A 22,927-nucleotide genomic window follows, 5' to 3' on the forward strand; every position below is an offset into this window, starting at 1 on the left:
TGATCTGGGTTTTCTTCAATGTATTTAAAAGGAAAGACACAGTTAACCACATATTTAAGAAGTTCAAAATAAGGTAAGGAGACAAAACCCAGAGGCATACGGTCTATCTGAAAATTATTTGTATACAACCATCAGACTATGTTACATTATAGTGTGCTATAATTATGTTTCATTCCAAGTACTTGCAAGTTATTTCTGAATAAGAAGGAATCTTGTTTCTCTCTGAATCCATAGTGCCTTGTGGGAAGGATCAATGCATGATCTGTAACAGTTGCTCAATACATATTTACTGAATACATGAAATTACTAAGATATGAACAGAGAATTAAGTTAAGCCAAATATTTAAGTCCTTGGACTGGTTCAGCTGATTAATTCATGAAGGATTCCTGGAAGTATGGAAGAGGTGAGAGTTGGAATCAGATTTGAGTGCATGTGGGTGAAAATGTGAGTAGGGTAGGAATGAGAGACTAGAAAGATCCCTGGGGCAGCAGTTAAAGAAACAGAAATGACATTTGGAAAGACCCAGAAATGAGAACTATAATCTGAGAAACACCATCAAGATTACACTAAAGACTGCCCCCCCACTGCAAAGCTATAATTCTCATCCTTGACTATTACTGTATCAGGAGAGAGACAGGCAAGTGTTCACAGTTTATTTACATGCTTATAGCATAAAAAGGAAAAAAATGCATGTTCTCAATTATAAGTGAGTGCTAAACAGTGTGTACACATGGACACACAGCGTGAAATAATAGACAATTGGAAACTCCAAAATGTGGGAGGGTTGGAAAGGTGAGGATGGAGAAATTACCTATTGAGTACAACATACTCTGTTCAGGTAATGGGTGCACTAAACTCCCAGACGTCACCACTATTTCCTCTGTGTCTCGGGGGTTTCTCTGCATTTTATTAGGAATCCATTATTCCTAATAAATTTTACACCACACGTTCTGCTAAAATTCTCTGCTGAGAGATGTGTGTTCTCCTCGGAGTTTATCACACTCTTGTTCTTAAAAATCTCCTTGAAGCCAGTAGACAATTTGATGAGTCAAGGGGTTTCAGCACTATCTGTCCTTCTTCAATTCACCTGACTTGGGGACTATCGGCAGAAAAACAAACTGTAGGTCCAGCCAAGTACTAGGAAGGAGACTCTCTGTGTTTCCCACCTTGGGCTGTGTCTCCTGGAGAGCAGCACGCCCAAGTGAGGAGGGGCGGGGAGGATGGGAAAGTCGATAAAACTTCTGATTGGTTCTCATTACATCATCTACTCACGTGATAGTTAAAAGCCTCCTTTTCAAGTAACTGTGGTTTTCTTTTCCTCCTTATCCTCCTCTTCCTCCTCCTCTTCCTCTTCCTCCTCCTCTTTCTCATTTTTCTTTTTCTTCCTTTTTGCCTTTTCTTTCTTTCAACTCCTTCCCTAAGCTCATCTACACAGTAAAATAATAGAAAACTTCATTTGTGGCTAAATGTTTTAGTTGATTCTGGAAAGTGTTTTCAGAGATTTAGATTTACCAAGTTGAATATTTGTACAGATACCATGTCCATTGCATAGGAAAGACTCCTTAAAATGGTTAATTGGCGACTTGCTACTCAGTACTTTTTCTAACTATTTCTAAAATAATCAATATTTTCATTAAACTATGGACTAATTGTAAAGAAGAACTTTCAAATTGGGGGAGGGCTGAAGAGGGAAGGTATAGGTGACCCATTCTATAAAAATGCTTACTCAAAAAAATAGGTAGATGTTTTCTTTACCAACAATACTTTATCATCAAAAATACAATTCAATTTTTAAAACTATCAAATTTTATTTGTATTGTCGGGACTCTGCTGGGGAAACAAGATAAGGCATTCATCTTTGTAATTTCTTTGTTTTCTTGGTCACTTACTTTCATGTGATAAGGAGGTTTCCTTCCTCATTGAGACTTGGCTGAAAGGAGAAATCTAGGACTGACATTGGAGATGCCTACAGTTTACCTTACAATTTATGGGCATTTTATTAGAGCAACAGCTCTTAACCTGACACCCATGATGCTCCTAAAAATGGTTCTTGCCAGTCTCGGTGGCTCAGCCTGTAATCCCGTGCCTTTGGGAGGCTGAGGTGAGTGGATTGCCTGAGCCCGCAGGTTCGAGACCCGCCTGGGCAGTGAGACCTCATCTCTACAATAAAATCAAAAAATCAGCCGGGCGTGGTAGTGCATGCCTGTAATTCCGGCTACTCGGAAGGCTGAGGCGGAAGGATTGCCGGAGCCCAGCAGGTCGAGGCTACGGTGGCCGGGAGCGGCCACTGCACTCCAGTGTGGGCGACAGAGTGAGACTCCAACTCAAAAAAAATAAAATAAAAAAAATGGTTCTCAAACTTTGTGGCCTCAAGATCCCTAAACACTCTTTAAAATGAAGACTCACTTATCTGAGTTCTCTAGATACAGGTATTTCCTGTATATGAAATTAAATTTTTAAAATGTTTATTAATTGATTTTTATGAATTAATAAACTCATTACATATTCATATAAATAGCACTTTTATGAAAAGGCTATGTTTTTCAAAACCTTAACAAATTGAGAAGAATTGCATTATTTCACATTTTTTCCAATCTCTTTAATGTCCGGCTTAAGATAAGTCAAGTGGCTTCCCATATCTGCTTATGCATTCAAACTCTTTAATTACTCGTTTTAGTTGAAGAAAATGTGGCTCATATGGGTACATAGTTGTAAAAAAAAGAGATTATTTTAATAGTCTTTTTAGATAATGGTGAATATTCTGCTTTAATGCTATAGCAAAATTTGAAAAATAATATTTATTAAAGATAGTTGTAATCTAATGATTTGAACAATTATCAGTGAACCATTTTGATTATGTTGCATTAAAACTCATTGGTTTATCTAACTTGTTTTGAATGAATCTTTTACCCATGCATGATTCTATACCACCATGCATCGGTCATTTGGAAAATATTACTTTACTGAGTTACATGAATCTTCCAAATATTGACACAAACAACATATTTTTGAAAACATGGCTGGGTGTGGTGGCTCACTCCTATAATTCCAGCATTTTGGACGGCCAAAGAGGGAGGATTGCTCAAGGCAGGAGTTCAAGACCAGCCTGGACAACATAGTGAGACATCATCTCCATAAAAATTAGATAAAATTAGCTGGGCATGGTAGCATGTACCTGTGGTCCCAGCTACTCGGGAGACTGAGGCAGAAGGATCCCTTGAGCCCAGTTTGAGGCTGTGAGGAACCATGATGATGCCACTGCACTCTAACCTGGGCAAAAGAGTGAGACCCTGGCTCTAAAAAAATGATGATAATAATATTTGTTAGCATCGCCTTTGATCATCTCCTCAGAAATGTTCTTAGAGAAATTGTCAGGTTCATAATGGCATATATATGTTTTCTAAAATCCTCATTTTTATTTGAAAGAAAAGTTTTACTTTTGGGAACAAAAACTTTAAGTTTTAAAGTTAAAGTTTTAAACTTAACTTTAAGTTTTGTTTTGCTTTTTGTTTGTTTTTGGAAGTGATAGTCTTTTTGTTAATTTGTGAAAAAATCTCTGCCAGATACCCAAAATGTGATCTGAATAATATTAATTTGTTGATCAGTCATTCTATCAAGTAAAAAATAATATTCTAATAAAATAGGTGATTAGTTCAGCTTACAGCTCAAGCACCGGTACCTTTCCTCAGTACAACCTTATGTTTCAGGATGCCATGGAAGTGCTATGTGTGCACTTCCTGTTTCATATACAGAATGTCACTTGAGGTTTGACATCTAATAAAATTAATGATTTTTATCTCTTCATCAAGGAATTTCTTAAGTAAAACTTTTTTTAATTTAATTTTTATTGTAGCTGCATGGCAGTGAAGAATACCATGGTTAATAGATGATACAATGAACAATGTTAGTTTGCCGCTGCTGCCTTGAGTCAATGCTAAGGAGTCAACGGTTTTATTCATCATTACTTCCATATTGTCAGTGCAAATGTCAACACAGAGATAAAGGGAAATATTGTTTGAGTATAATACACTATTATAATATGTTAGATTTGATATCCTGTATATCCTAAATGAGTCTTGTGGACTCATAAGGTTACCCAGACCATAGTTCAAAATCCTCTGCTCTTGAACACCAGTGGATAGATGCAAGGTGTGTAGCACTGAATGTGAATAGATGTGTGAGCATTTCTCTTAGAGCAATGTTCAGAGTCTTCATTAGGTGGTCTGCATTGTCATGTCATGCAACCCCAAACAATTTAAGAAATGTTGGATGTTGGGGGTCACCCAGTATGTTTAGGTGGTACCAAGCTGCAGCCTTGGCGTTTGGCTATCTTTCAAATGAATAAATGTGGCCTTGAAAAGTTTATTAATTTGACCAAAGTTACACAACCTGTACGAGGCAGAGTCAGGACATCATTCCATTTCTTTGACTTTGAAGTTCTTGTTTTCAACCTCTATGCTAAACCTTAGGAAAAGGCATTGTGAAAAATGATACAAGAATATTAAGAAGAATGCAATGTGTAACCTCAAGTACTTTGCCATGTGAAAATAGAAATGAAGTAAATAAATAAATATAAAACAAAAATAGTGTTAAAATGATAGCTTACACTAACCTAGATTACCTTGGGTTCTTATGGACAAGGAAGTCCTATCAGATTTTAAAGCCCAAGAAAGACTTGGTGTTCTTGAAAGGAAGATGGCCTTTGGGGTGCTCTGATTAATGGTAGAGTTTTACAGAGTAGGGAAGATTGTTACAGATAGGAGCAATGTCATAAATAAGGGCAGAGAGCCAGGAAATTGAGGGTTATATGTGGGAAACCATGTGTAATCTAGTTCAGCTGGAATGCAAGGAAATCATATATGAATGAACTTAGTAAAGTGTGTTGGAATCTGAGGGTTAGATGCCAAGTTGAAGAATTACATAAGACTTGAGGTTCTGTGGAGTCACTGGAGGATTTTTGAATAGGGTTTGAGTTTATTGGGCTCTTTTGCTTTGGTTCATTCGTGAGACACTATTATTCACTGAGCAGGTTTTATTTAATGCCAGGCCACTTTAAATGGAAAAAGTTTATGAAGGACTCTTAATCTTTGTTAAGAAAGAATGGTCAAAAGAACAATTTTCTGTCTCTGGTGAAAAGACGAATGAACAGTCTTTGGAGTGTGAGTTTCCATTGACACTTGAGAAACATATACACTTGCATTGGCATTCCCTGCTTATCACAAGATCAATGCAATGGAACAAGGACAAGTATTTCTCAAAATCATTTATGTTCACTCTGCTTGGTCAATACCCAGGATGTGATTTGGCATAATTTTTCAAAAAAGTATCAACCAAGTGCTGTCTACAGTCTGCTTGAAATTCAGTTTGAACTATTTATTTTTATTTATTTATTTTTATTTTAAAGATGTGGGGTACAATTCAGGGTTGAGTATACAGATGGTTATTGTACAGATAAAGTTTGGGCTTCACTTTTGTCCTCACTTCAATGGATTCGAGATCAGGTACCCTTATTGATGAAGTGCGTCCCCCTTCCTCCTCTGGCAGTTTCCTGCTATTGTCAACCCCTTTCTTATAGTATTATGATGATTGTTCAGGGTCCACTTATGAGTGAGAACATGTGGTACTCAGTTCTTTGTTTCTGTGATAAATCAACCTTCCATATGACCCAACAGTCCCCTGTCTGGGAATGTACCTGAGGAACTCAAATCACTCTATGAAAAGGATACCTGTACATGCAGGTTTATTGCATCATTATTCACAATAACAAAAACATGGAACCAACCATGCTGCCCATCGAAAGTGGATGGTATAAAAAAAATGTGGTACATATACACACAATGGAATATTATACAGCCATAAAGAAGACAAAATTATGAACTTCACAGCAACTTTGATGGACTTAGAGTCAATTTGAACTATTAAAACATGTTTAGAAGAAAGTCTCAGTGTAAACTATAATACAGAGGAGAAAGAGTTAATGAAAACAGGAATCCCACATTCCTGCTCTGAAGAAAGATCTACTGTTAGTACAGGGCCTGAGCTTTTACTGCTAGATGGAACACCTCATCTTGGTTCCCACATGCTAGGGGTGGGAGGAGCTGTCTCCAAGCCTGGTATCTGTATTCTGCCAGTGGCCTATACAAAGCCATGGTTGCTCAAATGGCTTCTACTTCTAATGAGATAGGCTTATGAGTATACAACTCTTCCATAAATTCCAGACTGCAAAGATCCACATAAACCCTGTGGCTGAATAAACCTCAGTATTCCTCTGGCTGAATACTACTTCCACCATGTCCAGTACCACTACCACTATCACTACCATTACTGGTAACCACATAGTGTGTACTAAGTACTGGTTCTGTAATAAATGCTTCATTTGCAATCCTCTTAAGCTGGTTTATTTCCTTAATTGTATACACATAAAAACTGAAGCCTAGAAGAGTTTTTTAAAAATTAGGTATGCAAGTAAACAGGCAGCTTTTCTACAAAGATCCACCCAAGACATCCTCCCTCACCTAGCTAATGCCCATTTACCCAGAAGCCTCAAAATATATCATTGTCTCAGAAGCTTTGCTTGACTGAGTAGACCTGGTTAAATTATCTTGTTATACTTTCCCATATCTCCTTTTTAGTGCTAATCTCATATTGTACTGACTGTTTCAGACCTGTTGGTCTTTGCTGCCAGACTCAGTGCTCCACAGGGCAAAGACAGTATCTATTTATCCTACTTCAGTTAAAATGATGGAATGACTTAGCTGGGATGCCCTTGCCAACATGATGATGCTATCTGAGAAGACATATTCAGATACCGTTACCATTAATGCCTCAATCATTTCTGAAACCAAAAAAGATGGCCTACAAGGCAGGTATTTGATAAGGCAGAAGTGTAAGTCACTGTCTCAAGACCTCTGATCTTGGTTGAGCATTAGATCTGGGAACCCCGAGTGGTGGAGATTCACCATAATTAGGGTATGAAGCATCCAGGGCTACAGATCCCAAAACAGAACAAGAAAAGTGATGATAAGACAGCAACACGTGTATTTTCCCAGTTATGGTTACTTTCCCTAGACCTTTGCTTATCCTTCTCTCTCAGCAGGTAAGACTCAGAGTGGCATAACCAGTGGGCAGAGAAAAAAATTGAAGATCTTTACATAGAACTGTTCAAAAACAAAGAACTGTTCTTTCCCCCTCTGGTTATCAAGGTGGCTGGAACATAGCTTTCGTTCCTATATATTTGTAGACTGAATGATTGAAACTTCCTGGAATCCACTGGTTGTGTAGACTGAATGATTGAAACTTCCTGGAACCCACTGGTTGACAAAAGCTTATTCTGTCTATCTTCATGGGTATTGTTACTTAATTTGGTTTCTTTATATTTAGAAAATTCTTGTGAGATTATGCCTTCTAGAAATTAGTGTATGCAACTGAAGTCACAAAACAACACTTACTTTTATCACATAAAATGAAAACCAATATTTTCCTTTCTATTCCCTTTTTTAAAATGCCAGTTGACATATGCAGAATTGATTTCATAACCCACTAATGGATTGTAACACTTTCCCCTGCAAATTTAGTTTCAAACACACACACACACACACACACACACACACACACACACACACACACACACACACAAATACATATATTAACATCCCAGGCAAACAAGTTTGAAAGGTACTGTTCTAAATCAAAGCTGAATTTTCTTTCCTGATTCTTTGTTGGAAACATCTGGTATGCCCTGTGCTGAAAACCATCTCAGCCAGGTCCCCAAGCCCATCTGTAGCCTGGAGGCTGATGTCCCTTTTGTAGAAATTATAGGGTTTCTGCACATATTATTGATGGGGAAGTCTGTCTTGCTCAGAGGCATCCAGAACATCAACAGATATTTCCTTTTCTGGAAAAATACTCAAGGGTAAGGAGGGGCAGAGGACTGTTTAACTGATTTGGACAGCAAATCTTTTTATTTTTATTTTTAAGCATTGCCCATAAATTTTATTGTCCTAGTATTTCTCAAGTATCATGGGACAGAAGTTAATAAAGTTCCACTTTATTAACCAATTTTCCTTCTTCTTGTTCTTTTTAAAAAATTGTACATCCATGGCCATTAAAAATGAATATGTGTGAGAGCATCTTTCCCAGCTGGGCTGGGAAATGACAAAGAGAAAAAAAAAAAGACTTTCATCATGTAGTACAGCATTGTTAATGTCCTCTAAGATCAGTTACATAGATAAAAGAAAGATGCAAAAAGGGAAATTATGCAAGTTGTTACAACAACATAATTCAGGCAATGCCAAGATTAGAAGTTGAATGGGGCTAGTTTACAGGAGAATTGGTTAGAACAGCTTCCTACAAACTACTTCTACTAGATCATAAGAATTTATTTTTCTAGGGCCAACTTTCAAATCTCAGTGAACACACCTCATTTTGTTTTTGTTTTTTGAAGCCCAGTCTTCTCAATTTGGATATTAACTTTGCTCCTCATGAACAAGGTTTGAATTTGTTTTGATTATTTTTCTGGGTATAACATGCAATAGAACTATTTTAGAACTTCTCATTCAGAAATTTTTACATATTAACTATGTCTAAAGAATGAAGCGATTTGGTGAGAGATTTGAAGATGACTCTGACTTTAAGGAACGTCCAAAGAAGGCAAACATGTGCCCGTTTAAGACCATTTGACTAGACATTATAATCACCTGGGAAACATTTACAAAACACAGAAAGCCAAATCCCCTCTGAGACCAAATGAATGTGAACCTATCTATCTATCTATCTATCTATCTATCTATCTATCTATCTATCTATCTACCTATCTATCATCTATCAAGACAGAGTATTGGTTTCACTCTGTTGTCTAGGCTGGAGTGCAGTGGCATGATTATAGTTTACTGCAACCTCAAACTCCTGGGCTCATGAGATCCTCCCATCTCAGCCTCTGTAGTAGTTGAAACTATAGGCATGTGCCGCTGTGTCTGGGTATTTTTTAAATTTTTGTAGAGACAAGGGTCTTACTACGCCCCTCCCCCCTGGCTAGTCTCAAAAGTCTGGCCTCCAGCAATCCTCCTTGCATCAGCCTCCCCAAATGCTGGGATTACAGACTTGAGTCACCATGCCTGACTGAATGTAAATTTCTGAGTAGAGCTCAGGCACATTATTTCTTAGAAGTTTCTCAGGTGATTCTAATATCCAACTCTGTATTATTGAGGTGAATTGAGAAGTGCCATGTTAAAAACAATAGAAAGAAAGAACACAGAGATTGAGGACACAGAATGGGTTTTCATGAACAATTCCTAGCCTTCACTAGCTTAGTGGTCCTGAGTGGTTTATTTGAAAATGTTTAGCTGCGGTATTCTCATCTGTAAAATCTATATGAAAATAGACCTCACAGAGAAGAATACAGAATAAATTAAGAAATGAGTGTGAGAATCTAATGAGCTCTACATATGCTCATTATTTTTGCAATAAGTAACTTTTCCTCCAATAGAGAACTTTAACCTAAAATAGGGGAAGGGAGAGTTTCAATAAGGATAGACTAGTGAACAGTTTCAAAGGCTTAGCAAAGCTGTCAATTGAAATAAACACTGAAAGTCTCCCATTGGATTAAGCAACTGGGAGGTATCAGAAAGCATGGCATTAGCACTTTTAGTGTAGAAATATTATTGCAATGAGTTGACTATTGAATACGAGGAAGGGAAGTACAGACAATTTATACAAAGCACTTTTTTGAAATATTGTGTCCATAATGAAGGAAAAGCTAAAATGACTGTTAGAGGAAACTTCAGGTCAGGAGAGGGCTCATTTTGTTTTTTAGAAGAGAGACATGCACTTGGTTATAAGATGGAGGAAAGATCAGATGAAGAATAGACAGTGAAAGGTTGAAGATAGAGGACAGAGAAAGCATAGGAAAATGCTTGAAAAATTGAAAAGCATGGGATGCAAATCAAGATGGAGGAATAGATGCTAGACAAGAGGTTATTCCTTCTATGGAAACTATGGGGGAAAGAACAGATAGCAGGTAAGGATTGAGATATATTTGTGTGTAGAGGTAGAGAGTATTTGAGAGTCCCTGTGCAATGCCTCTATTTTCTTTGTGAATCAAGAAGTGAAGTCTTTTGCTGTGAGTAAGGCAGGAATTATGGGGAGTGCATAGGAAGAATGGAGAAAGAGTTAAAATAATAGCAGTAGAGAGTGAGGATTAATGGAAACTGAGGATGTGGAAAATTTCTTGGAAAAGCTGAAAGTCCAGATTATGTTTAAGACTGTTTTGATTGGGTTGTAAATTAAATAACACTAGTGGAAGATTTGTCCTCAAAAGTGGATGGGTTAGACTTACTCAGAGATTCTAAATACTAGGCTAAGCTACACTATTAGGTAGTTATTACTGAGTATTATTGAGTTATTGTTAAGACTTTTGATTGAAAAATACTGTGATCAAAGTTTCGCAGCTTTTGGGAGTCTACATTGGTGGAGGATTAGATTAGAACCAAGAGATTAAGGGACCAATTTTAAGGGACTATTTATATAAACCAGCAAGAAATAATTTCACCAGTATGAGAGCAATGGGAATGAAAAGAGAAACAAACAAAAAAAGATTATCGCAAAACAGTGATGCCTACAAGCTTTGGTCATTGACTTAATGTAGGTAAGAGAAAGGAAGCAGTTCATAGTGAATTCAAAATTTTAAGTCTAGGTAATTGGTTGAATAGACTTCAAAGAATAAAGAGGCATAGCAAGCATGCAGAGAGATTATGGGAGATGGAACCATGGCATCCAAAGAGAGACAAACAGAAAGCAACTGGACATATGGAAGAGGTGTGACATGATCACACATACTTTGGGTGTTAATTGACCTAAAATGATTGTTGAAGTTGTAAGAATGGCTAAGGTTTTCAAGTTTGAGATTGAGATAAAGAATGCACATAAATGGGCTAATTTTTTTATGGAGGGTGAGGGTGAGCAGAAGAACAAGTACAAGATTAAGGGAATTAGGTGTTAGATGAGAGAAAGAAGACTAGAAGAATACAGAGATTCAGTAGTCAAGAACAAAGGGATATCAAGTTATCAAAAATGAACCGGGGCTTCAATGCTCAAGGTCCAACAGAATAGGGATGAAAAAATCCACCAGTAGATTTTGCAAAGTAGGAATTCATTAGGGTCTACAAGAAAGTGATTTCATCTAAATGGTGGGACCTAAAACCAGGCTGCAAAGATTTGAATAATTCATGAATAGTAAGAAAGTGGAGAAAAAAAACCCATCCTTTTCTTTGCTTATGATGTGGGGTACAATTCAGGGTTAGATATACAAATGTTCATTATGCAGGTACCCTTTTTGATGAAGTGTGTCCTCCGTCCCCCTGGCAATTTCCCCCCACTGCCAATCCTTTTCTTATAGTATTATGATAATTGATCATGGTCCGCTTATGAGTGAGAACATGTGATATTTAGTTCTTTGTTTCTGTGATAGATCACTCAGTATTATAGACTCTAAGTCCATTCAAGTTACTGTGAAGTTCATAATTTTGTCCTTCTTTATGGCTGCATAATATTTCATCGTGTGTATGTACCACCTTTTTAAAATCCAGTCTTCTTTCGATGGGCAGTGTGGTTGGTTCCATGTTTTTGCTATTGTGAATAATGCTGCAATAAACATGCATGTGCAGGTATCTTTTTCACAGAGTGATATGAATTCCTCCAGGTATATTCCCAGTAGGGGGATTGTGGGGTCATGTGGAAGGTCAATTTTTAGATCATTTAGGAATTGCCACAGTGTTTTCCACAGAGGTTGTACTAGTTTACACTTCTACCAACAGTGTAGAAGTGTTACTTTTTCACTGCATCCTATCCAGCATCTGTTGTTTTTTTGAGTTATTGATAATGATCATCCTTACTGGAGTTAGGTGGTATCTCAGTGTGGTTTTATTTTGCATTTCTTTGATGACTAGTGAGGCTGAGCATGTTTTCATGTATCTGTTGGCTGCTCATATGTCTTCTTTTGAGAAGTATCTGTTGGTTGCTCATATGTCTTCTTTTGAGAAGATATTCATATCTTTTACCCAATTTGTAATGGGGCTGTTTGTTTTTTTTTTCTTTTTGGCATGTTTGAGTTCCTTGTAGATCCTAAATGTTAGGTTTTTGTTAGATATACAGTTGGCAAATATTTTTTCCCAGTTGGTGGACTGTCTCCCTGCTCTCTTGATGGTTTCTTTGGCTTTGCAGAAGCTTGACAGTTTGATGAAGTCCCACTTGTCTATCTTATCTCTTATGGCATGGGCACTTGGGGTTTAAATTAGGAATTGATTGCCAGTTTCAATTTCCATAAGGGTGTCTCCTGCATTTTCTTATAGTTTGAGGTTTTACATTCAGGTCAAAAGCTACCCTTTCCAAGATTTATAATTATAAGATGAAGAACTATGAGTGAGTAATCAAGGAACAATAAGATGCAGCATTTGAATATTTTTTAAGAGAAAAAGTATAATGAGGCAAAAGTGCTAGATCATGGAGAGTTACTGATGGACAGGTAGGCAAATGTCTTTTCTTTTCTTTTTCTTTTCTTTTTCGAATCCAGGTCTCACTCTGTCACCTAAGCTCTCAAGGCAGCCTCAACCTCCTGGGTTTTGGTAATTGTTCTACCTCACTCTTCCGAGTAGCTAGGAGTACAGGCATGTGCCACCACACCTGGCTACTATTTTTAGTTTCGGTAGAAATGAGGTTTTGTTATGTTGCCCAGACTGGTCTCAAACTTTTGGGTTTAAGCAATCCTTCTACCTTGGTATCCCCAAATGCTGGGGCTGTGTGCATGAGCCACTAGACCCAGTCAAACAAATATCTTGTACAGACATGTTAGATGTATTATGGGGTGGGAGCAAATGGGAGAAGCTGAAATTAAAGGCATACAAAAAGTTAAAATGATTTTTTAAAAAGTCAGAACTTCAGGAATATTTTAACTATGTAAATGTGAAGGAAAAAAGGGAAGAGTATCTATACCACATTTTATTGAAACTAAGATGTGCAGGTTTTACATTTTAATGTTTCTGAAATTGGAATTTATAATTGATGTCAAAAATTTGGTATGACCAAGGACGAAAACTTAGCTTTGATACTGTTGGCATTTACTGTCATCTGAAAATTTATTTGTGTGTAGAAAATATCTGTCTCTTCCATTATTGTATGAGGTACTCGCATTGGTGGCTCCACAAGGTTAAAATATATTTGAATCCCTAGTATTTATGCAAAAGGTCTTTTAAAATTTATTCAGTAGTGTGTTTAGTACCCATGTCTTTGCATGTTTTGAGAGTTCTTGCATTGAGATTCCAGAAGCAAAACCGTGATTTTTCAAACAACTCACTTCGACAAAGCAATCACCAACAACCACTGGGAAAAGGAGACCCAACTCAGCAAATTGTGCTGGGAAAACTGACCACATGCAGAAGAATGAAATAGGGCCCCTACCTATCACCATACACAAAAAATCAGCTATAAATGGATCAAAGACCTAAACATAAAATCTGGAACCATAAGAATCTTAGGAAATGCAGGAGACACCCTTATGCACATTGGAGTAGGTAATCAATTCTTGATCCTAACCCCAAAAGAGTATGCCATAAGAGATAAGATAAACAAGTGGAACCTCATCAAGCTGAAAAGCTTCTGCAAATCAAAATAAACCATCAAGAAAGCAGGAAGACAGCCCACAGAATGGGAAAAAAAATACTTGCTAACTGTATATCTGACAAAGGCCTAACATCTAGCATCTACAAAGAAGGCCAAAAGGAAAAAACAAACAAACAGCCCTGTTAAAAAGTGGGCAAAAAGACATAAATAGACACTTCTCAAAAGAAGATGTACAAATAGCCAATAGATACATAAAAAATGCTCCACCTCACTAATCATCAGAGAAATGCAAATCAAAACCAAATCGAGATATCACCTCACTCCAATAAGAATGACCATCATTAATAAATCAAAAAAACAACAGATACTGGTGAGGATACAGAGAGAAGGGAATGATTCTACAAGGTTGGTAGGAGTATAAACTAGTATAACCTCTATGAAAAACAGTGTGTAATTTCAAAAGATCTAGAAACTGCCCTTCCATATGACCTAGCAACCCCACTTCTGGGACTATACCCAGAAGAACTCAAATCATTCTACAAAAAAGATACCCCACACACGTTTATTGCTGCACTATTCACAATAGCAGCAACATGGAATCAACCATTATGCCCACTGAAAGTAGACTGATTAAAAAAATGTTATATATATACATAATGGAATATTAAGCAGCCATATAGAAGGACAAAATTATGGACTTTGCAGCAACTTGGATAGATTAACAGTCTATCATACTCAGTGATCTATTACAGGGAAAAAGAACTGAATACCACATGTTCTCACTCATAAGTGGGTCCTGAACATTTATCACAATACTACAAGAGGGGAATCAGCAGTAGCGGGACACTGCCAGGGGAGCAGGGGGCACATAACATCACTAAGGGTACCCGATCCTAAACCAGGGGAAATGAGGACCAGTGGAGGCCCAAACTTCACCTGTATGTACCTCATCCTCACCATTTATGTACCTAATCCTGACTTGTACCCCACATCTTTAAAATAAAATAAAGAAGAAAAATAGATTATACTTTTCTGTGGTCTCTAAATCAATACTACAAATAGAGAATTCTCTGACATACACCAGGGACGTATGTCATCCTCTTAGAATAAATCAATGGGTTTCAGAATTCAGGAGAAACTGATTTGAACAATTCATAAAAATTTGAAGAGATATTACTTTGATACCTTATATCAATGGGTCAATGGCATCTAGTCAAGGCTCAAGAGAACATTTTAACACTTAGTTAATAAAATGTAACTACAAGTTTAATGAAATAGTGTATATATAACACCAGGATTATTTTTATATAGCTTGAAATTATATTCATAATTCATGAAGTCACTATCATGAGTATAGTTTTTAAGAGAAGCCTGTCACTAAGGTAATGACAGTGGAGAGAGAGACACACACAGAGAAAGAGTCAGGAAACGAGAGAGAGGGAGATACAGAGACAGACATAGATATTTGGGGAGGAGAGTTTTTTATATAAATAGATATAATAATCTTGAAATTTAATAGTAAAGACTGAACACAGCTTTTGTGACTATCTAGATTGTGTATAGCTTGGTTAAATTGTTTTTTTCTTTCAAGAGTTAAGATCTGTTTTTATTTTTATACAGAGGGCATGAAAATATGTAGAAAAAATAATTCGGTATTTGAAAAAAATTATTTCCTTCATATATATACACATAGCCATATATACAAATATATATATTAAATATGCCTGTGAGAATCCAGAAATACTCACTTGACCTGAGGACAGATGCTGGCTGCTTAAGGAAAGAATCATATCTCCATAGTTGGTGTTCTGGAAGCAATGTTCTTACCAAAGAGTTGCAGAAGCCAAGTGTTCCAGTACCTCATGCTCTTGCCATCCTGACCACTATGTTGGGAAAAGGACTATCTCCATGGGAGTGCCAAGGATGCTGACCCAATGTGGCAGAGACATTTATGGTGAGAACTTCCCTGACTAGTAGCATCCTGACCTACTATACTAGCTCAGTGTGTGAAGAATGAATTCAGTGCTTTAAATTTTTTTTCTAAAAAAAAACAATACTAGTTTGAAAAACCTGGAAGGCAAGAAAGACCAATAAGATAGAACATTAATGTGTAAAACAATACAGAAAAAGAGCCAGAGATGTTGGCTGGATCTTGAATTGAAAAGACAATGGCTCTACACAAAAGTCTTGATGTCGGGGTTATAGTCTCTGCTCTGCTGTTAGTCAGCTAGTTAATGTCCCTAAGCCTGAGTTTTCTCACCTCCAAAATACAGAAAAATACTGAAATCTCTTTCTTGTACTACAATTAATGATGATAAATCATCACATCAGGTGACTTTAAAATTTGCAAAACCGCTTCTCTTGCCACTCTTTTATATTTTCTCAATCAATCCTGATATGTTCTTGTTTCAGAATTTTCAGATATGCTAAGCAATTTATGACAAATTATGGTTTGGTTTCTGTCTGTCTAAGTTATCTCTAAACATTTTTTCCTTTCAAAGTTGAATATATTAGATCCTTCTAATATACTTAAAATAAACAGCATGGTTAGAAAAAAATATTAATTGCATCTGGAATCCTTGTCTCAGAATTGTTTTCATAACTAGAGCCTTACTGGAATTTGTACATGTGTGGAAGAGCGTAATAAATTTGGAATTTACTGATGATTTTACTTTATTTGGTTTGCAAAATGCATCCTTAAGTGAGCCTGGAGCCTCATTTAATGTGAGATCCTGTTCTAAGTGAATGGAAAATGCAAGGGAAAAATTAAATAAAAGAACAATATAATCAGCTGAAACCAAAATAGATGGGAATTGGAATTGAGACTGTGAGGATAAAGAGAGGGTGAGGAAAAGACGGGGGGTAAATAAGTCCCCAAAGCATTGATGAGCCCACATCATTTATTTATTTTTCCCTGCCCAACCTACCTTTCTGTGGGGTCACGGAAAATAGAAAAAATAAAATAAAATAGGTCCTGCTTCCCAAGCCATAATTCAAAAGTGGTACAATCAGTTAATATTAGGCAACTGTGGTTGGCACAGAGTGTAATAATAATGTAGTGAGCTGGAATGGGCCCTAGAAAGGGAGTCATGCCCAAGAGAAACCTAAATGAACAACCGGTGACTAGCAAAGCCTTCACCCTGGGTTTCTGACTTGCATCCAGCCTCATTTCTATCACACTGCCCGATTGAGAAAAAAATAAATATTACTCATTCACAAGATAAATAACTCAAAGCAAACAATAAAACATCAAATAACCAAGGGAAATGGCTCAAAAGTAGAAGTCAGAGAGATAAAATGTGCTAATTGACCAAATTCCTTCCTAGGCTCAGCTTTATGACTAATGGAATTGGATTAGATCCTTACTGTTGCTCCTGCCAGATGCTCCAAAAAATCATAACATGTTGAACCACCTTACTTTTGACCCAGAACGATTTTAGTATTCTATCTTACATTTTTGATTGCATCGTATAGCCCTGCTAACAGTAGTGGACCCAGACCATCCTGCCCTTCATCATAAACTTCCAGGCCAGAAACTTTTCTATATCATAGCACAGTGCTGCACTTGGCATGAGGAAACAAGGCTTGGGTGAGTAATCAGTTTATTTCAAGATGGCTAGGTTGGATGATAATGTAAAACCAGATTCCTCAGACTCCAAGCTTCACCATCCAAAACGGCCAGGTATCAGATTGCATGTTAAGGGGAAGTAGCTGTGCTCACATTCATTGCTATCCTTTCTTTAACATACTCTATAAAGAAATAGAGATTTGATTCCCATTTTTAAATGGACTATCCAGTTTTCTATTAAAAAATGAACATATATTTCCTTTGGAGAACAAAATCTAATATATCATACCTTCTTTAGGTAGCTATCCTTCAAAAATCTAAGATATCTCCAATCATTCATCCATCCATCTATCCATCCATCCATCCATCCATCCATCCATCCATCCATCCATCCATCTATCTTGAATGTAGGGATAACTATAGGAAGACATGACACAATTTTTAAGGAAAAACTTTACTTTTTCCTTGTAACTAAGGAAAGCATCCAATTCTTGTGTGTGTTGACTAGTTTCTAATGGACCAAATCGTTCTTAAAGCAATCCCTTAGATGCTCAACGAAGTGCTAGAAGTTGCTAAAAATGATTTCCAATTTTCTAAAAAAATTCTTTGCATTCAGATTTAGATAGAAACATCTTGAGTGGGATTTTCTTTGCCTTGGACCAGGCTTGAGGCGAAGAAAATAATTATGCTCTTTTCTTTTTTGTTCGCAATTCTGCAGTTAATGGTATACTTTCTGCAGCTTGTGAGCAAGTCAGATTTATGTTAGAATATTTCAAATACTATAATAGGGTCCACTAACTATCCTCTTTTTCCATAGCGCTAAACTGTTATATTCCACAGAATTATATTGAAACCGGAATCTATGAGTCACATTTGAATCCATCTTTTTAAAATACATGGCAGCCCTCTATTATTTTTTAATCCATCTTCCTATAAAATAACCCTGGGTAGCCACTTTAATGAGTAATTTGGTCCCTTCTTTTATTTCTTAATGAACTTTTTCCCTCTGGCCAAATTTTAGTCTCATAGTTTATTTTCATTGCTATAGTGACATCGGTCAGGGACAGCTCTGTAAAATTAATCATCACATTAGACCAGACTTCAGCAAGAATTCTTTTTTGGAGGAAAAGGAAGTTCCAAAATCCCACTTGCATACCCTCCTCTGGTGTTTTGTTTTGTCTTTTCACTCTAAAGATTAAGTTCTATAAATCAATAGAACATAGCAAGCTTGGGACAGAGAGAAAAATAGAATAACATTCTAACAAACCAACAGTTTAAGAAATGTACTTTCCTTTATGTTTATATTATGGTTACTTAAAAATGTATTGTAATTTTTTGTTGAATTATGTTGCTCAATATTCTAAAAGCATCAAGTTAGTTATGATTTGCATCACTTCTTAACTAAATGTATGGAACAAATCAAGGTGCTGGTTCAAAGGCTTAATGGCATTAAACATGTCAGTTGACCTCTCAGCCTCCCTTAACCATAGCTGAATCACAGATTTCAGTAGATATAACTCAAATGACCACTCTTCAGAGGCTTGGACTTGAGATGGCTGTCTTTGGGGAACATTTACTGACTGTCACCAAGTGCCATGGCATTCACTTCTACTGAAACTTTAGAGCAGTTTAAACGAATCTGAAGTGACTTTTTATTTTATTATTTATTTATTTATTTATTTATTTGCGTTGGAGTCTCACTTTGTCGCCCAGGCTGGAGTGCAGTGGCCGCTCCCGGCCACTGCAACCTCGACCTGCTGGGCTCTGGCGATCCTTCCGCCTCAGCCTTCCGAGTAGCTGGAATTACAGGCTGCGCTACCATGCTTGGCTGATTTTTTTATTTTATTGCAGAGATGAGGTCTCGCCAAGTTGCCCAGGCGGGTCTGGAACCCGCGGGCTCAGGCAATCCACTCACCTCAGCCTCTCAAAGTGCGGGATTACAGGCTGAGCCACCGAGGCTGGCTTGAAGTGAGTTTTTAAAGTAAGAGTATCTGTTGGCTTAAAAATCAACACTAATTGAGTGTTCAACAGTAAATTATTGTTAGGTGTTTAGTAGCTGGTGGATTAAACAAATCCACTGTATTTGGAGTAGATAATTTAGGCAGTGAAAAAGAATTATCTTCACACTCCCTCTCCTTGCTTTCATAGAACTCCTGTTAGTTTCATTTCATGATTGATCATTTTGTTAATATGCCATAGTCAATTATAACATTTTGTTGTTCTTTTCTAAGAGAGACCATTGAGGTATTTACTTCTTCCATTCAACAATTCATACTTCTAGTAGAAACCTCGTCTCCTAACAATAATCTTGGACTCTCGGCTCCCACTCTCCAGTGTTTATTCCCTGGATTCTCCACGCCCCAGTCTTTCAGGCCTTAAAAACTTGAAGCTTCAAGGAATTCAGTGATTTACTGAGGATTTACAGCTGATTGGTTCTAGACCTTGGTTCTCCTCAGTCCCAGGACAATTTCTTATGAATTTCTTTTAAAATCTCTCTGTGTGTTTATTGCTCAATCATGGGGATATCTTGCCACATATTCTTTTATGTAGGATACAGGAAGCAATGGCAAATTTGAGAATGTCCTCACTTTTCTCTGAACCCTAGTCTTATCTGCAAACTGAATAGGTCAACAGACATATCTGATTCAATTGCAAAAAGAAATTTAAAACATCTTCTTCAACCCATACCTAACTTTTCTTTTACCTATAGTCTTTGTATTGTATTAAATGCTTCTAAGAAGGCATGCACTTTAAGTTGTTAACAGAAATGTACACAAACCAGGAAATTTTGCTTGTTTGTTTGTTTATCAGGACAGTAGGTTTTGTTAGTAGATTAGACAATGAAAGTGAAAAAGCCAAGCCAAGAGGGATGGATAAACTTGCTGTCAGATGTAAGTTTTGCCCTTTCATCACTCTGGGTCATTTAACTGTGGGGAAGTATTGTATTCAACTTCTTTAACATGGTATTTTTTCAAAACTAAATTTTACTGTGCATATTTAAGGTATACAACATGATGTCATGGAAGATCTATAGACTGCAAAATGGTTACTATAGTGAAGCAAATTAACATATCCATGATCTCACATTTTTTTTGTTTGTGGGAAGAGCAGCTAAAATCTACTCATTTAGCAGGAATTCCAAATACAGGACAATTTTATTACCTATAGTCCTTGTGTTGTGCATCTCTAGATTTGCTCATCCTACATCTCTGCTGATTTGTGTCCTCTGATCTACATCCCCCAGTGCTCTTCTCCCTTCCCTGGCTCCGGCCGATCTCTCTATATTTGACATTTCACAAAAGATTCTTCATATAAGAACCACTGTTCTAATTTTTTTTTCTTGCATGACATTTCCAGTTTTAGAATTTTATGTATTTGGAATCATAAAAATATGATTATTTCTGTTAGTTTTCTCTAACAAGATATTTCTGAGATTTATCCATGTTACTGTACATGACACTATTTTTCTCTTTTTTATTTTATTTATTTATTATTATAAAGATGTGGGGTACAATTCAGGGTTAGGTATACAGATATTGATTATGCAGGTACCCTTGTTAATAAGGTGTGCCCCTCCCTCCCCTACCACTTTCCTTAAACTGCCACTCCCACTTCCCCTCCCCTGGCAGTTTCCCACCACCGCCAATCCCTTTCTTATAGTATTATGATAATTGTTAAAGGTCTGCTTATGAGTGAGAACATATGGTACTCTTTTCTTTGTTTCTGTGATAGATCACTGAGTATGATCAACTCTAAATCCATCCAAGTTCCTGAGAAGTCCATTTGTTTGTCCCTCTTTATGGCTGCATAATATTCCATTGTGTATATGTACCACATTTTTTTTATCCAGTCCAGCTTCAATAGGCAACATGGTTGGTTCCATGTTTTTGCCATTGTGAATAGAGCTGCAACAAACATACGTGTGCAGCTATCTTTTTTGTAGAATGATTTTAGTTCCTCTGGGTATATTCACAATAGAGGAATTGCTGGGTCATATAGAAGGTCAATTTCTAGTTCTTTCAGAAATTGCCACACTGTCTTCCAAAGAGGTTGCACTAGCAGTGTAGAAGCATTCCTCTTTATCCGCATACTCGCCAGCATCTGTTGTAGTTTGTTTTATTAATGATGGTCATTCTTACTGGGGTTAGGTGGTATCTCAATGTGGTTTCGATTTGCATTTCTCTGATAATTAGTGAGGCTGAGCACTTTTTCATCCATCTGTTGGCTGACCGTATATCTTCTTCAGAGAAGATATCTATTCATGTCTTTTGCTCACTTTTTAATGGGGCTATTTGTTTTTTTTCTTTTGGCGCGTTTGAGTTCCTTGTCGATCCTAGATGTTAGGCCTTTGTCAGATATACAATTGGCAAATAATTTTTCCCATTCTGTGGGCTGTCTCCCTGCTCTTTTGATGGTTTCTTTTGCTTTGCAGAAGCTTGTCAGTTTGATGAGGTCCCACTTGTCCATCTTAATTCTTATGGTATGGGCACTTAGGGTTCTGATCAGGAATTGGTTGCCAGTTCCAATTTCCATGAGGGTGTCTCTTGCGTTTTCTAATATTCTTGTAGCTTGAGGCTTTATGTTTAGCTCTTTGATGCCTTTAGAGTTTGTTTTTGTGTATGGTGAGAAGTAGGGGTCCTGTTTTAATCTTCTGCATGTGATCAGTAAGTTTTCCCAGCACCATTTACTGAATAGGTTCTCCTCTCCCCAGTGGTTGTTGTTGGAGGCTTTGTCAAAGATGAGTTGGTTGAGAAATTGAGGCTTTCCTTCTGGAATCTCTGTTCTATTCGATTGGTCTATATGCCTGTTCTTGTACCAATACCAGGCTGTTTTGATTACTGCAGCCTTATAGTAAAGTTTGAGGTCTGGAAGTGGATACTTGCTGCTTTGTTTCTTTTGCTAAGGATTGTTTTGGCTATTTGTGTTCGTTTATATTTCCATATGAATTTCTGTATTGTCATTTCCAGGTCTGAGAAGAATGATGTTGGTAACTTAATGGGTATTGTGTTGAATCTGTAGATTGCCTTTGGTAGGATGGACATTTTAACAATGTTGGTTCTTCCTATCCATGAGCATGGAATATCTTTCCATTTGTTTGTGTCTTCTTGGATTTATTTGAGCACTGTTTTGTAGTTCTCATCGTAAAAGCCTTTCACTTCTCTTTTTATGTGTGTGGCTATTGTGAATGGGATTGTGCTTTTAATTTGGTTCTCTGCCTACTTGTTGTTGGTGTATAGGAATGCAACTATCTTTTGCAGATGTATTTTGTACCCTGAAACTTTGTCAAAGTCCTTTATCAGTGCAAGCAGGTTTTTGGACAGATTCTCTTGGATTTTCAAGGTGTAGGATCATATCATCAACGAAGAGGGATAACCTGATTTCCTCTTTTCCTTTTGGGGTACTCATGATTTCCTTCTATTGACTAATTGCCCTAGCTAGGACTTCCAACACAATGTTGAACAAGAGGGGTGAGAGTGGGCAGCCTTGTCTTGTTCCAGTTTTCAGGGGAAATGTTTCCAGTTTCTGTCCATTTATCAATATGTTAGTTGTGGATATATCATAAATGGCATTTATTATTTTGAAGTATGTTTCTTTATACCTAGGTGTTTGAAGGTTTTTATCAAGAAGGGATGTTAGATTTTATCAAAAGTTTTTTCTGCTTTTAATGATATAATCAGGAGGTTCTGGTTTTTACATCTGTTGATGTATTTAATTACATTTATGGTCTTTTGAATGTTGAGCCAGCC

This window comes from Carlito syrichta, unplaced genomic scaffold (assembly GCF_000164805.1).
Source record: "Carlito syrichta isolate Samal-C Ts95f unplaced genomic scaffold, Tarsius_syrichta-2.0.1 Scaffold308834, whole genome shotgun sequence".
In the NCBI taxonomy this organism is placed as follows: Eukaryota; Metazoa; Chordata; class Mammalia; order Primates; family Tarsiidae; genus Carlito; species Carlito syrichta.